Here is a 16,866-nt window from a genome sequence, read left to right on the forward strand (position 1 = left end):
TGAGAAATGTTCCATTTCCTGAAATGATTTGCCCTGTGGTTTTTCCCAGAAAACATCTGCAAACTTTCTTATCTGCTGATTCCCTCCTGCTGTCTATATAAGCTGTGACTTTCTAGCTAATAAATGAGACTTGATCAGAATACTGTCTTGTCTCCATTTCTCACGTCTCTTGTCCCATCCAATTCCCACTCCCCCCTCCAGGGTCCTCGTTGAATATCCCGTGGGTCAGGACACAAGATAATGCATTTTCTTACATAATATGCTGTAGCACTAGGCTATTGTTGAAATCCTGCCAAAGTTGTCATTTGTCACGCTCTTTTACCTGCCCATAATCCTGCATCAACTGGTGCAGAGCACCAAGCAGAGCAGACACCTAAGGCAGATGCCAGCCTAGTTGGTGGCACCACCCATGTGCACTAACTCCACAAAAACACAACTTGCTTACAAAGAATGTGCCACACCACTCCCAACCAGACCCAAGGCTAGGTACCCTGATTAAACCATTGTATTTTCCCAACATATGCTGATAAGGTGATTATATTTTATAGTAAAAGCTACAAATCTATTAACTGTGTTATCCATGATTGTTAACTATGTTATAAACACTATAGCATAGATGCGTTTGTGATTTTTAACTGCTCATGTTTATGTAAAAGAGTATTAACAAAAGTCTATAAATAACAACAAAATAATAGTTAAACATATTATTGGTTTTTGAGTTCACTTTTTGTGCTTTTTTCCATGCTCAAATATATTTTCATGAATGTTCTTAATTTCTAGAAAAGCTAATGTGTCTAATATTCAATTCAATCCAATAACACAATTGTTAATATTAGAGCTTATATAAGTATGATAAACATTAGTTTTAAGCTAAAATCAATGCCCTAGGGTCTACTAACAATTGGATATTGTTAATTGCTTTTATTTTTTTAAATGTCATCCCTTTAAACTAGCTTTGTGTATGTGCATGTGTATAAAATATTTAGATATCTTTCGGTACCTTTGGATTTTAAGGTAGTATTTTTTATGTAAGGATGGATTTTTCTCAGGCAGTTCTTTTTGTTGTTGTTGTTTAGCTTAACTAATCATTTTTTTGAGTCTGTTTTGGTCTCTTTTTTTAACTACTTTTTAAAATTTTAACATTGACCTGCACACATTTGTGGGGTAAAGTGTGTTTTAAAACATGCATATACTGCTTAATGATTCACTTAGAGTATATAGCATAGTTTGTACAGGTTAGTCCACCCCTTTTCCTCTCCCCGAGCCCCACTCCCTCCCAGCCTCTGGTAACCATTATTCTACTCTTTACTTCTTTGAGAACCACTTTTCCTCTTTTTTTTTCTTTTAAGATTCCACATGAGTGAGATCATGTGGTATCTGTCTTTCTGTGCCTGACTTACTTCACTTTAACATGATGGTTTCCAGTTCCATCCATGTCTTTTCAACAATCAGATATCATTCGTTCTTATAGCTGAATAGTATTCCATTGTGTGTATATAGCACAGTTTTTTATTCCATTTATCCATAGATGGACATTTAGGTTGACTCAATCTCTTGGCTGTTGAATAGCACTGTGACAAACATGTGTAACCAAGACTGGGTGGACTAGAAAAGATGTCAACAAAGATCAATCTTTGCATCAGATTGGAAAGGGCTAAATCAGTTCTTTTTAGGCAACACAATTTTTAAACCATCGATGTGTGCACTCATAGATTTATGTTACCCAGTATAAAGAAAAGATCATTTAAATGTCCAGGCACATTGGAGTTTTAACTCTGAGGCTAGATGAAAGAACTCCAGAAGCAATAAATAAATTAGAAAGCATATATGTGTGTATATTTTATTTTTCATGAATAAATAGATAAAATTAAAATATACCTTTTCCTGTAATTCACAGGTCAAAGATATGAGATTAGGTGTACGCAGATTCCTCTGAAGGTCTTTGGCACATGATCCACAGTTGGGGAAAAATTTTATATTTTGTCATTTGTCTTTCTCTCTTTTTCTTAATCCTTACTAATTATTTTCTTTATATTAGCTCATAATATTTTAATATTTAACTGTTAAAATGCCTTTGCTAGTCTTTTTTTTTTTTGGACCTTTTCGTTTGCTCCTTTGTTTTTCTGAAAGCCTTTTATTTAATCTTCTTGATTTGCCTTAAACATACAACATCCACAGTTCTAATATTGTGACTACTGAGTTTGTCATTTGACAATAAGCCCTCTAGTATAGATTATACCCAGCTCATCTTCATACCTGAAATAGGTATAAGGTCCTAAAAAATATTCTGGTATTTCTCATTTATCATAAAACTTCAGAGGAACTCAAGGGTTGTCAGAAACAACAACAGTAAAAAGTCCTAAGATTAATGGCTCAAGATATGGGCCAAATCTTTTCTCATAAAGCTATGCAGGCATCACTTCATGATTTTTCTTAACATTACAGACAATGTTTGCCTACAAGATGAAACCAATTAAATTAAAAACAAAATTTATATCATACATTCCCTTTTGTCATGGTCACCCAGCCTTTCCAAGGATTCAAAACAAATCCTTCACTAGCTCATATTTTATGAACAAATATATGGCGAGGTACCAGATGTGATTGAAGACATTGGATTTCATACCTTATAGAATGATTTCTATCCTGTATCAATATACTGATCTACTGTTTATACATGACTATGTCTCAAATAGGAAATAAAACAATCTACGTTTCAGACACCTAAATAACAGCATGAATTTATTGATTGAAATACATTTAAATAATTAAATTGCCCTTGAATGTGCATTGGCTAACCAAGGAAAAATACGTCTAATAGTCTCTGCTTTAACTAACAACGAAGTGGAAAAATTAATCAAGGAAAAAAAAAAATCACTGTATAATTGTATTTAGGATTATTGTCTTGATTAGGTCCAATACAACTGGAAACTGAATACAAAGTGTTTCTAATTATTTCTTATTATCTTGGTGCTTTTTCATTCTTTTTCTTTTTGCCTTCTTTCACTATCTGACAGCAGGTGTTTAAAAGTTGCCACATAGTTGTAACTATAAGTTGATAGTCAAATGATAGTACCGCTTCAACAAAAGACTCAAACCATTAAAGACAATACGGTGCCTCTGGGAGTGAGTTGAACTTCAGGAATTATACTAAGAAAAATGGGGATTCCAAAAGAAATACAACAGCACTTCTTACCCAGAGGTAAACATACCAGGTTCAGAAAAAGCTGAAATAAAAAGGTTTCTTGGAAAACCCATAAATATCTTCAGCTGACTTCTGTGATAACTGTTTTGGTCTGCTCCAGGGTAGACATTTTATGATAGTTTCCACGTAAATACCTTAACAAAGGACAAATTAAGTCTTCTTGGGAGGAAGTCAGCTTCTATAGATGACATTTTTTTCTTTTATGAGTGCCTGCCTTACATTTTTTTAGGCAATGAAGGTATATATGATTGGTCACCCGTGCGTGTGTGTATGTGTGTGTGTGTGTGTATGTAGGAGGGATGGTAGAATTACCTTTCTTCCTATTTAGATTAAGATCTTTACATTTATGTTCATGAAGGAGATTGACCTGTAATTTTTCTGTTCCATAGATTCCTTGCCTATTTTTTTGTTTTAATCTCACATTAGTCTTAATGAAATGCTCCTTTTTTAAATGATGTAAAAATGTGTGCATTATTGCAACTATTTATTGTTCATACATTTGTTTGATTGTTCTTGCTGATAAAATAGAAAGATGTGATTTTTGTTTGTTTTTGGGTTTTTGTGGGGGTTTGTTAAAATTTTTTTTTAGGAGGGAAAATGTTGGTTTATTCTTGAACTACTTGAAAGTGTATTAGAGTACTTTGGATTTCTATTTCAGCAGGACCATTTTATTAATTTAATTTTTTTTGGATTTTTTTTTTCAGTTTTTTCTAAGGTTGAACTTTTTTACTTTATTTTATTGAAACATTGTTTATACATATTTATGGAGTACAGAGTTATATTTAAATACATGTATACAATGTGTGAGGATCAAATCAAGGTAATTAGCATATTCATCACTGAAAAACAATAATTTCTTTGTGGTGAGAACATTTGATATTCTTTCTTCTAGCCATTTGATAACATAAATTATTGTTAATTATAGATGCCTAGGTCTACTGTACACCACTAGAAGTATTTTTTCTATATAGCTGTAATTTTGTGAACACTATACAACTTCTCCCTATTCCCCCTTCCCTTCCAAATCACTAGTAACCACAATCTACAACTTTTCCCTATTCCCCCTTCCCTTCCGAATCACTAGTAACCACAATCTACAACTTCTAAAAATTTATTGCGTAAAGCATTTTATTGTATCTTCATACTTTTATTATTTTCTTTTACTGTATCTGAAATGTTAACTTCTTCTTCATTACTAATATTGTTTATCTGTGACTTCTCTTAATCATTCATATCTTTTTTATACAATCCCATATAATAGAATATCTTAATATGTTGCCTGGTGCTGTGGATTGAATGTCCTCCCCAAACACAATGAATCTTAAATTGTGCCTTCCAAGTTCCAGGTATTGGAAACTTGGTCCCCACTGTGACAGTGTTGAGAGGGTAGGAAGTCCTATTGTGGTAGTTGAAAAGCGGGGCCTTGAAAAGTGATTAGCTTGTAGGACCATGTCATAGCGAATGAATAACAGTGGTCAGGGGCATGGTTCTGAGGATTTTAAAAGGAGAGGATGAGGAGCTATTTCTCTCTCTGCTCCACCATTTTCTGTCATATGAGACCCCTGAATTGCTGTAAAGCCACCACCAAAGAAGACCCTCACCAGATGTGTTACTGGGACTTTGGACTTTTCAGCCTCTAACCTTCTTTTTTGTGTAAATAAAAGGTTTGTATACTCCTATGGTTGTTTTATAGCAGCAGTTTAACAAATGTTTGAATAATGAGGAAGTAAATAATGCTTCATTTTTTTCAAATACTTGAAATTTGATAAACATTACTTAATTTCTGAACACTGGCTGTTGGGCCATGTTGCGGCGCAATCAAATCATAAGGCGCCTGCCTAAGTATGGTTCCTGTTCCCTAAAATAGATCAAGCGGTGGCCATCTTGCTGGCATAAGGCCTCCGCCGCCGTTTCACAAGCACTTTAATGCACGTAGCTAGAAGTCCTTCTTTTCCGGGGCCCAGTGACTAAGCAGTTTTTGCCCGCCCTGTCATCACCCCTCTTCATAACTTGTGGCTTCCCCTGATTGCATAATACCTTCGTATAGCAAACATTATACGAAGTTATACGACAGTTTTCCGGGGAGGAAGATCCTGGGGGGGAAGGGCTGTGCCAGCGACACTCATCATCCCGCTCAGCCCCACAAGGGACCCCTGGCTGGACCGGGGTCTCTTCCCGCTCGGTTTTGTCGGCCTCTGGCTCACAGAGGCCCGACAACTGGCTTGAGAATAAGTGTATTTTTTTTTTTTCTTGAAACCACACTTTTGTGGGAAAATGCAAGTCCAAAAACAATAACTAAAACAACATAATAATGATGGAAGGGTAATAGTAAGCAGGGAATGATGCAATACCATGAGGTATGTGCTACTTTTCATAGTGTTTTAATTATAGTTTTCTTACTAGCTAAATTTTAAATAGTGATTGTTTTAAACTATATCAAGAGCAGTGAATTTATACTGTTCAGAGTTTATATTCAGAACTTTCTATGACAACATGAGTAAATTTAAATAAATAAATGAAAAAAAAACTGGTAGAAATTGTCCCATATTCGTTATTTTCAAAAATGGAGAAAATGCAAAATGAATCAACACCACCACCTCTACCCATCAATACACACTATGTGTCAAAGATTCTGTAATAAAATTATTTTCACTGCATAAACCACATGATTTTGTTCTCTTGGTTAATTGTTCCAGGATTTGTTTCTAACTTATGGCAGATGTGTTCTTGAAAAATTATGCCTGTTGTGGGAAATTTGGAAAGAGTCCTAGAACACCCAATTATGCAAGAGTTATGGCTCATATAAGGGACACCTACCGTTTTAAAGGGGAACATGGGATTTATAAATTTTCCACAAAGGCAGTCCTGTTTGAAAGATTTAATGGGACTGGGATTTAAACAAAAGATTTTTTTGTTTGTTTGTTTGTTTGTTTTTTTTTGACACCCATTTTGTTAACTCCAGTTAATTATTAAGTACCACAGTGGTTTGGAATTCCAGCATAAACATTTTACTCATACCTTCTGAATCCACCTGATGTACAGGCTATGTAGAAATGTGTGAAGCATTGGGCATGTTGTCAGATACTTATCTATCCCTGTCAATTTTTTAATGCTTGGAGAATGTGTACAGTATTAACATACAGTTTTTCTCATTTAGAAAATCTACTTCCTGTTTTTCAATAATGAATTAATCTTAAACAATTACTGACACATTATAGCATATAATTCCTGGCAATTAGTTTATTTTGGTAAAAAAATTTACTAGCTGCACAACAGGATGATATTCATCTCTGCTAAGTAATATCACTGTGTCCCCAAAGTAATTTAATATAAAATCGGAAAGCCCTTGGCATTATTTTACAGTATGTGGTCAATATAGTTGGCTTGAATTAGATTAAAAGCTATTTAATAGTTTAGAATCAAGTTACAATTAACCACCAATTTATACCTTGTTGATACTATTTTACAGAGTATATAATGAACCTATTGAAAGCATGAAAAAAAATAATTTATTCACTTTAAAATAATATTGTTTAAAAGCTGGGGACCTAAATACCCCTCTCTCAACATTGGTCAGATCATCTAGGCAACAAATCAACAGAGAAACACAGTATTTAAACCAAACTTAAGAACAATTGGACTGGCAGATATCTACAGAATATTTTATCCAACAACTACAAAATATACATTCTTCGCATCAGCACATGAAACATTCTCCAGGGTAGACCACCCATTAGGTCACAAACCAATCTCAACAAATTTTAAAAAACTGAAATTATTTTATGTATCTTCTTAGGCCACAACAGATTAAAACTAGAAATCAATAACAAACAAAACTCTGGAAACTATACAAACACAAGGAAATTAAACACCATGCTCCTGAACTACATATGGGTCCAAGAAGATATTAAACAGGAAATCAAAAAATTTCTCAAAACTAATGTAAATAAAGACACATCAGACCAAACCCTGTGGGATGCTGTACAAAGCAGTTCTAAGAGGGAAGTTCACTGAAATAAATGCTTATTCAAAAGATCAAAAAGATTCAAATAAACAACCTAATGCTACACCTCTGAGAACTAGAACAACAAGAATAATCCAGTCTCAAAATTAGTTGATGGAAAGAAATAATCAAGATTAAAGCAGAACTAAATGAAATAGAAACACAAAAAAGGATACAAAAGATCAAAGAAACAAAAAGTTATTTTTTGAGAAGATAAATAAAATAGACAAGCCATTAACTAGGTTAGCCAAAAAAAAAAAAAAAAAAAAAAAAAAAAAAAAAAAAAAAAAAAAAAAAAGAAAAAGAAAAGAAAGAGAAGACTGAAGACCCAAATAACAAAAATCAGAAATGAAAAGGGTGACATTACAACTGATACCATGAAATACAAAGAATCATTAATGATTATTATAAACAACTATATGCCAATAAAAATGAAAACTTGGAGGACATGGATAAATTTCTGGACACATAACAAACTACCAAGACTAAACCAAGAAAAAAGAGAAAACCTGAACAGAACAATCACAAGTTGTGAGATTGAAACAGTAATCAACTATTTTCCAACAAAGGAAAGCCCAGAACTAGATGGCTTTACAGCTGAATTCTATCAAACCTTTAAAGAGTAATTAATACCAATTCTCTTCAAGCTATTCCAAAAAGTTGAAACAGAAGCCATTCTCCCAAACTCATTCTCTGAGGCCACCATCTGGTTTATGACACCAAAACCAGACAAAGCCACACAAAAAAGGAAATTACAGGCCAATATCCTTGATGAACATGGATGCAAAAGTCCTCAACAAAGTATTAGCAATTTAGTATCAGAATACAGCAACACATAAAAAACAATTATACACTATGATCAAGTGGGATTCCTCCCAGGGATGCAAAGAAGGTTGAACGTACACTAGTCAATAAATGTGATAATATCACATCAACAAAATCAAGGACAAAAAACACATGATTATCAAAACCGATGAAACTTTAGAGCAAAAAGAGTGAACCAGTGTATTCTCTTTAGAAATTATTTAGAAAGTTTGGGGAGCACAGGATATAATGTAGAATTTTCCAAGTCAGTGTAATTGTATGTAATTGAAGGTGGTGGGGAAAAATAGGTGCTGGCCTAAGTAACTGTAAATGAGTAGAATCTGTAAGACTAATGGCAATTACAAACTTTACGTAAGCACAGTATTCTAGTTGATAAAGTTGTCTCACACAGGAGTTATGGTTAACAATTCTGATATTATACATGTACATTGAAAATTAATGCAGAGGTTCAAGGATGGTGGATAGATTGAACAGGGTTTTGATTGTTAAAGTGAGCGTTTACAGATATTTAAAGGAAGTCTGAGAAACTGTCATGGCAAATGATTAAATATAATATGGTACACTGGAGAGGATTATAGACAGAAAAAAGACATTAGGTAAACGTTAAGGAAATAAAATTAAATATAAACTTTAGTTAATAAAATGCATCATTATTTGTTCATTAATTGTAACAAATGTACTACAGTAATTTAAGATATTATTATAGGGAAAATTGGGTGTGTGATACATGGTGGTGGGTGGTGGGGGGAGGAAGAAACCTCAAAGAATTCCCACAGGAAAAGCTCCAAAAATATAAGTCCATATACAAAAAAGAAAATTGCAAGTACAACAGTCTATAGAACAATATAAAAATTTAGCAACTCAAATGTCAAATATTTGAGTATATATAAGTATTGAATATTCTGAAGATAAAACAAATGAATTATAGATTATCAAAGTAACCAGAAACTAAATAAGTGAAACTTTTATTAATGAAGAATAGCAGTTTTAATAAGACCTCAATAGAATAGTTTAATTGATAAGATAAATCTTAAAAGACCCAGAAACCAAATAAGTGAAACTTTTATTAATGAATAGCAGTTTTAATAAGACCTCAATAGAATAGTTTAATTGATAAGATAAATCTTAAAAGAAAGTTTAAAAATTACATGTATAACAGAAAGAAAAATAGATGAAATGTTATGAAAGATTATAAAGATTCATCAAAGATAGAGTGAGAAGTTTTGATATATGCTTTATTTGTAGAAAAAAAGAAATAAGCAATATAGGATAATCAATACTTAAATAGGTATTTTCTACAATCTATGGAAGCCACAAATACTTAGCGGAAGATGAAAAATCCAAATTTGACCTGTTGGAATAAAACTGCAAAATACAGAAATTAAGGAGAAAACCTTAAAAACAGCCAAAAGAAAACATGTGTACAAATAATAAATATTGGGCCAGCCCGGTGGCGCACTGGATAGTGCGCCACTTGGGAAGCGCGGCGGCGCTCCCGTCTGAGGGTTCGGATCCCACATACAGACCGGCTCCCGCTCGCTGGCTGGGCGAGGCGCGGGAGCAACGCCGAGGGTTGCGATCCCGTTGCCGGTCCCCAGTCCGGTATGGGGGCAACACTGAGGGTTGCAGTGTTGCAATCTGTTGCCGGACACGGAAAAAGACAAAAGACAAAAAAAAAAAAAAAAAATAATAATAATAATAATAAATATTAAACTGATGCTACACATTCACAAGGAGATTTTATCTCAGGTATTCAAAGATGGCTTACCATCATTAAATCTGTAAATGCAAATTGACCATGTTGAAGTACTAAAGAAAAAAACCCTGTAAAATTATCTTAATAAGTTGATATACAATATGATAGTTTTCAGCATCTTTTGTATGAAAAAATTCATCCAAATAGGGATAATAAGAAACTTGCTCATTTATAAGGAGTATAGTTGAATACAGTTTTAAAAATATATTCAATAGCGAAAGGCTGGATTTATTTTATTAATTATTCAGTAGCAAGACATGGAGCTTATTACTGTTACTGTTCACTACAGTACTAGAGATTATAACATATGCAATAAAGGTGAACAGAAACAAAAGGGAGAAGTTTTGTAATAAGAGAGATAAATTTATTTCTCTTTGCAGGTATTATATTATAATACATCGAAATAGCAATGTAATCAAAACTTTTTTAATAAAAGAGCTCAACATAGATGCAGGATATAAACACACACGTATACACATACACACATATATGATCAATATAAAAACACTAGTGTTTTCTATCACAGTAACAAGTATAATGAAAAAATAATCCATTCACAATAGAAATAATCACCACGAAGTATTTAAGAACTGATCTGAAAACAAAGATAAGTAATTTTATGAAAAATATTAAATTGCAATTAGAAAAAAATTAAGTGACCAAATAAATGAAGATTCGTATTATGTTAATGACTGAAATGGTATAATATTATAAAATATAATATATACCAATATTAATAATGAACCTAGTACAATTCTAATTCAAATCTCTACTCTGTGCTTCAGATTCTAAAGGTTATATTAGAATATGGTTTAAATTTTTAATAAGAATTATATAACTTTAACCAATAATGGTACAGAAAAGCCCTAAGCATACAAACTTAAAGCATTTTCCAAAGTCATAGTTAAGAAAAATAGCTCAGACGTCCCCATCCCTCGCCCTTACGGCCGTGTCAGAGGACTTAGGCAGCCTCACAGGACTAGCGGCAGGATGGGGCGGGGCAGCAGCGGCCCTGCGGGGGAGCACGCGGGTGGTCTGGCCACACTCCTGCCCACTTGCCCCCGTGCAGCATCAAGTGGCTGAGGAGGTGACCGAGGACACATCAGTGGAGCAGCTGAAGGAGCCTGTGTCAAGCACCTTGCTCATGGGAGCTTAGAAGATGCCCACACTGTAACCCACCACAAATTAATACACGTTGCTTTGGAGAGGGTTCTGAGTGATGCCAAAACAGTCTCAGAAGAGAACATCCAGGACACAGATGTCCTGTTATTGATTTTAAAAAAGAAGAAAAAAGCCTGCTCCATCTCCTTAAGATGGCCTATGTCGCAGAAGAAAAGAAAAAAACACGAGCAGAAAGCTACAGACAGAGGCGCTATATGCCGAGCAACAGCGAAGCTCCTGCCCTGCCAGACCCACCTGAGAGACCTCCAGACACAACTCCGGAGAATCCGGTCTTTCTCATTAAGGTGGTGCAGGCGTTGTTAGCGCTGATCCCCCGCGTGGTGGAATGGTTTAAGAAGGCAAACGCTGTTTTGGACGAGGATGAGGATGAGCACGTGAATAAAGCGGCTCTGCCGCAGCTCACGGTGAGGGGCTGCCCCGAGAGCAGAGCTGCCAAGGCCCTCGGGGGAACCACCTGTCGCTTCCTCAGGCCGCCCCCGAGGCTGCTGCTGGAACCAGCACAGAGGACGAAGACACCAAAAACGAGCTCACGGAAATCTTCAAGAGACTTGGAGGGAAAGGGAATTCCTGGCTGACGCTGAGGCTGTGGTTCCCCTGATGGAGATGAGCTTCGACGAGAAGGAAGTAGTGGCATCGACCCTGGCAGCCCTCTCGCCTAGGCCGTCCTGCGTAACCCGGCGGTGCAGCTGGCCCTCACCAATTCCACATGCTGTAGAACCCACTGAACAGCACCCAGTGGATGAACGAACCAGAAACGGGCCGGTTAAACCGCAGATTTCTAGAATTTTCCAGACTCTGAACCGCACGTAGGTGGCAGTGTCCCACTGGGCAGCAGCCTCCCCAGGAAAGGGCTGGAGGAGACCCCACCTGGAAGCCTCTTTCAGTGCCTCAGCCCTGGATGGTCAGAGGCACTGAGGCTGTCTTCATTCTGACCTTATTGCTTATAAACTTCTGTGTTTGTCGTTTGTAAGGCCGTATTTTTAGCATCTGACAGGTATTTACAAAAATGTGGTTGTTGCACGGGGAAGATGATGGTCGTCTTCTCCCCAGTATGTTCCTTTGGGCTCTTGGAGTGCTGTTTGAGGTGACCCTTTGACATTTGCTTGTAGAGTCCACTTGTTATTTGAAAGAAGGCATGTTTCAATCCCAAGTGTTAATGTCAAACATACTAAATTAACTACAGTAATTCACAGATGACTTTTTAAATAAATAAAATACCTTTTCCTTAAAAAGAAAAAAAGCTCACTCAATGTTGTAGGAAAAAACTAATTACTAAATAGATACTCAGGAGCAAATTTAGAGTCAGAAACCCTTGGAGAAGCTATGCATCATTAAGTAGGTGATTTGGAAACTACTGATCAATAATTTATAGTGTATTCCTTCTTTATACCAAATACAAAGGTGCATGCACTACAGTGGATTAAAATTCCAAATATAAAGATCCTAACTATATATATGTAGTAAATTATATATTTGAATATAATTATTCTAAAAATAAAGCCTAAGAAGGAAAACTTATGAGGAAATTCTCAATTTGTTTCTTGAAATTAAGAAAAATTGTTATTCGTACTTAGATAAAGATATTATGGATGGAATGAATACACAGGTGGTGTACTGCAAATAGTTTTTATCAATAACTAAACATTGTATGGGAAAGGTGGTAGAATACACAGGAAAATTCAGCATCAATACTATCACCACCAACCATATAAACAAAATTTGTTTTGAAAATAGGAAAAAGGTATGAATAAATATGCGTGTAACAGAAGGAGTATTACAAGTGAATAAACAGTATATAAAGAAAAGAAAATATCTCTAGTCATCAGATTAACATGAATACAAAATTTATATTTTCATATCTATATTTTATATTTATAAATACAAAACTTCATAACCATAAGAACTGCTATAACAATAAAGTTGGTAATTACTAAATATTTGCTTAGATGTGAAAAAAAAGAAGAGATGAAATTCTTAATTAGATCAGAAATAGTGAAGAACAACCTGGCAATTTAAAGAGCAATTCACTCAATTTCTTAAATTGAGTTTATGTATCAATATAAAATATAAAGAGCTTTTCTATTTATGTAAATTTAAACACCAACACAATCACAATAACAATGTCTAATGTTTACTGAAGTTTTTGATCTGAAATACAAAATGAAAATAAAACAACAAAAGAAATAGCATCTAGTCTTCCAATCTAGTATAAGAAGGGGATTTGAATAAAGAAATTTTATGTAAATCCGACATATGTTAGGATAAGAGAGAAAAGAAAAAAGTAAAGACAAAATAAACCAAATAGAAAACTCAAATCAAGATGGTAGAAATATATCATATATGTTGCTAATTATCATCAATGTAAAGAGATTAGAATTTGTCTATTAAAAGTAAGTAGCTATCACTTTAAGAAATTCTTACATGTCAAACCAATAAAATACAATCTTAATAATTCATGAGTAAATGAAGAATTATAAAATATTTATCAATGAATAGAAATTAAAAAGTACATTTATCAATTGTGGGATGCAAATAGAAATTTCTGTTTACAGGTTTACTCATTCATTAAAACTCATGCATGCTCCTAATAAAGTTGGTGGTAGTGAGCACCACAATCCAGTAGATTTGACTTTGATACTATATGATAGAAGTAGGCTGGTGAATACAGTGGGTCAATGTTTCTTAAATACCACAAAGCAGATCCCCTTCCCAGAAATAAACTGGAAAGTTTTTTTCCTTCCCAGTAGAAAAGGGTCTACTTTAAATGAGGGCCACTGTAGACATACCTGCCATCAAACAGAGCAGCAAAAGGAAATGGAAAAAGCGGAAAGTAAATGTGTGAAAAGTGCAAATAAAACAGACAGTATAGCAACACGTTTTGCTGTTGTCTTTGTCATTGAATAGAAGAGCCTTTGATTCGAAGACACACCATTAGTTTTTGTGCTATTAATATTTTAAGAGTACTACTAAGTAATAAGGCAAAAGGAAAATCATGCACAGCTCATGTACAAGCTCTTCTAAAAACTCAGAAATATGGAGATTTTTATTAATTTTTATTGAAACATTGATTGTACATACTTATGGAATACAGAGTTATATATCAATACATGTACAAAATGTGTGATGTTCTAATCGGTAATTAGAATATATATCATTGTGAAAATTTGATCTCTTCTTTTCTAGTAATTTGATAACACGCAGTAAATCATTGTTAATTATAAATTCCTGGGTTGACTGTACAGCAATGAAGCTTATTTTTTCTATCTAGCTGTAATTTTGTATCCATTAACTAGCCTCTCACTATTTCTCCTCCCACTTCCCTTTCCTGCCTCTAGTAACTCCAGTTCTTCTCTCTCCTTTTAAATTTTCTTTTTTTTTTTTTTTTTCCTTTTTGTCTTTTTCCGTGTCCGGCAATGGATCGCAACCCTCAGTGTCGCCCCTGTACCGGACCGGGACCGGCAACGGGATCACAACCCTCGCTGTTGCTCCCGTGCCTCGCTCAGCCAGTGAGCGGGAACCGGTCTGTATGTGGGATCCGAACCCTCGGCGGGAGCGCCGCCGCGCTTCCCAAGCGGTGCACTATAGCAGTGCGCCACCGGGCCAGCCCTAAATTTTCAAATTATTATTTATTTAGTTTGTTTTTGGGTTTTTTTTGTCTTACCTTCCATATATGAGTGAGAACATGTGTTATTTCTCTCTCTGACCCTGGCTTATTTCACTTAACATAATTTTTTCCAAGTTCATCTGTGTTCCTACAAATGGCAGACTTTCATTCTTTTTTATGGCTAAGTAGTATTTCTTTGTGTATATATATATCACATTTTCTTTGTCAATATACTTTTTGGTTGTTTCCATATGTCGGCTAGTATGAATAGAGCTGTAGTAAACATGGGAGTGCATGTATCCCTTTGACATGATGATTTCCATTCCTTTGGGTATAAACCCAGTAGTGGGATTGCTGAGTCATATGGCAATTCTATCTGTAGTTGTTTGAGAAACCTCCATACTGTTTTTCATAATGGCTGTACTAATTACAGTCCCATCAACAATGTATAAGGGTGCAATTTTCTCTTGCCCATTTTTAAATTGGGTTATTTGTTTTTCTTTATTATTGAGTTGTTGAGTTCCTTGTATATTCTGGATATTAGTCCTCGTCAGATGCATATTTTGCAAATATTATCTCCCATTTTGTGGGTTTTCTCTTGGCCCTGTTAATTATTTCCTTTGCTGTGATGTGTCTGCTTTTATGCCAGTATGATGCTATTTCCGTTACTATGGCTTTGTGGTATATTTTGAAGCCAAGTATTGTAATGCTGCCAGATTTATTCTTTTGGCTCATGATTGCTTTGGCTATTTGAGGTTCCATATGAATGCTAGGATTGTTTTTTCTATTTCTGTGAAGAATGTCATTGGTATTTTGGTAGGAATTGCATTGAATCTGTAGATTGCTTTGTGTAGTATGGTCATTTTCACAACATTAATTCTACTAATCCAGGATCATGGAATGTCTTTACATCTTTTGGTGTTTTCTTTAATATCTTTCATCAGTATTTTGTAGTTGTCATTGCAAAGATCTTTCGCCTCCTTGTTTAAATTTTTTCCTAGGTACTTTTATTTATTTATTTTTTGGTGGCTTTTGTAAATGAGGTTGCTTTCTTGATTTTTTTTTTCTGCTAGTTCATTGTTGGTATATAGAAATGCTGCTGCTTTTTGTATACTGATTTTGTATCCTTCAACTTTAACAAATTTGTTTATCAGTTATAAGCATTTTTTGGTAGAGTCTAGGTTTTTCTCTACATAAGACAGGGTCATCTGCAAATAGGAACAATTTGACTTCCTCTTTTCCAATTTGGATACCCTTTGTTCTCCTATCTTGCCTAATTTCTCTGGCTAGAACTTCCATTAATATGTTAAAGAGTGGTGAGTGTGGACATCCTTGTCTTGTTCTGTTCTTAGAGGAAAATATTTCATCTTTCTCTGTTCAGGATGATGTTAGCTATGGGTTTGTCACATATGGCTTTTATTGTGTTGAGATTACCTTCTCTCCGCCTGACTCCAAGCCAGTCCCCGTGGTAGGAAAGAATCTGGATGCCTTGCTCTAAGAAATATGCAGATTGTTAACATGAAAAACAAAATGCTTTAAAAAGACAGCATCATAATAGTATTTCATGTATATATGATATTGAGCTCACCCTTGTATAAATGTGGGCATATCTGAAGCCAATGAGTGAGAAAATTCCAATAAGAGTCAGGGACATTTTGAGAAAGATCCACACATGTATAGTTCTCAGCTATCATTTGCCTTTTTTTAGTTTATACAGCAGGAGAAAACCCTAAATTCTCCACCAAAAATATACCTATATATCACTGACCAGTGGTATGCTGCGGCTGGCTCCAACTAGCCCCAAACAGCCAATTGTTAAATTTTCAGAAATTTAATTAGCAGTTGTTAAACAACCATTACTAAAAAGTAAATTATATAGTTTAAAGCCAAATAAATTATATTAAAACAGAAGAAACAAATACTAAAAACTTATCACTTCCTAATTATTTTAAAAAGTTTACCATTATGTATGGTCTTGAGGTTATTACCATCATGTGTCTGTTGGGTGGAAATATTATATGATGGTGTTCTGTGTCACATTTCTTCCAGACTCTTTTTTTAATGATTGCATTGGTAGCTTCAATTGTCCATGGTAAGAATCTTTAAACCATAAAAATCAGAAAAAACTACAAATTCAGGGTTTTTTAAATCTTTTATTTTTGTCTTGTCTATAGGTAAGAAAATAAAAATAAAATACTAACAAACAAATGTAACTTAAAAATGTGTCACCTTTGTAGCTGTTACATTGTGAGTGCACAAAAAAATTTAGAAGCTATTCTTCCAGTTTTTGA

The 16,866-nt window shown here is 34.5% G+C and overlaps 1 pseudogene; it reads left to right on the top strand.

The window, feature by feature from the left end:
• The first annotated feature begins 10,693 nt into the window (after positions 1-10,693).
• LOC103609525 lies at positions 10,694-11,569 on the top strand (annotated as a pseudogene).
• The last annotated feature ends 5,297 nt before the right edge of the window (positions 11,570-16,866 follow it).

The sequence above is a fragment of the Galeopterus variegatus genome, unplaced genomic scaffold, assembly GCF_000696425.1.
Source record: "Galeopterus variegatus unplaced genomic scaffold, G_variegatus-3.0.2 Scaffold9721, whole genome shotgun sequence".
Taxonomy (NCBI): Eukaryota; Metazoa; Chordata; class Mammalia; order Dermoptera; family Cynocephalidae; genus Galeopterus; species Galeopterus variegatus.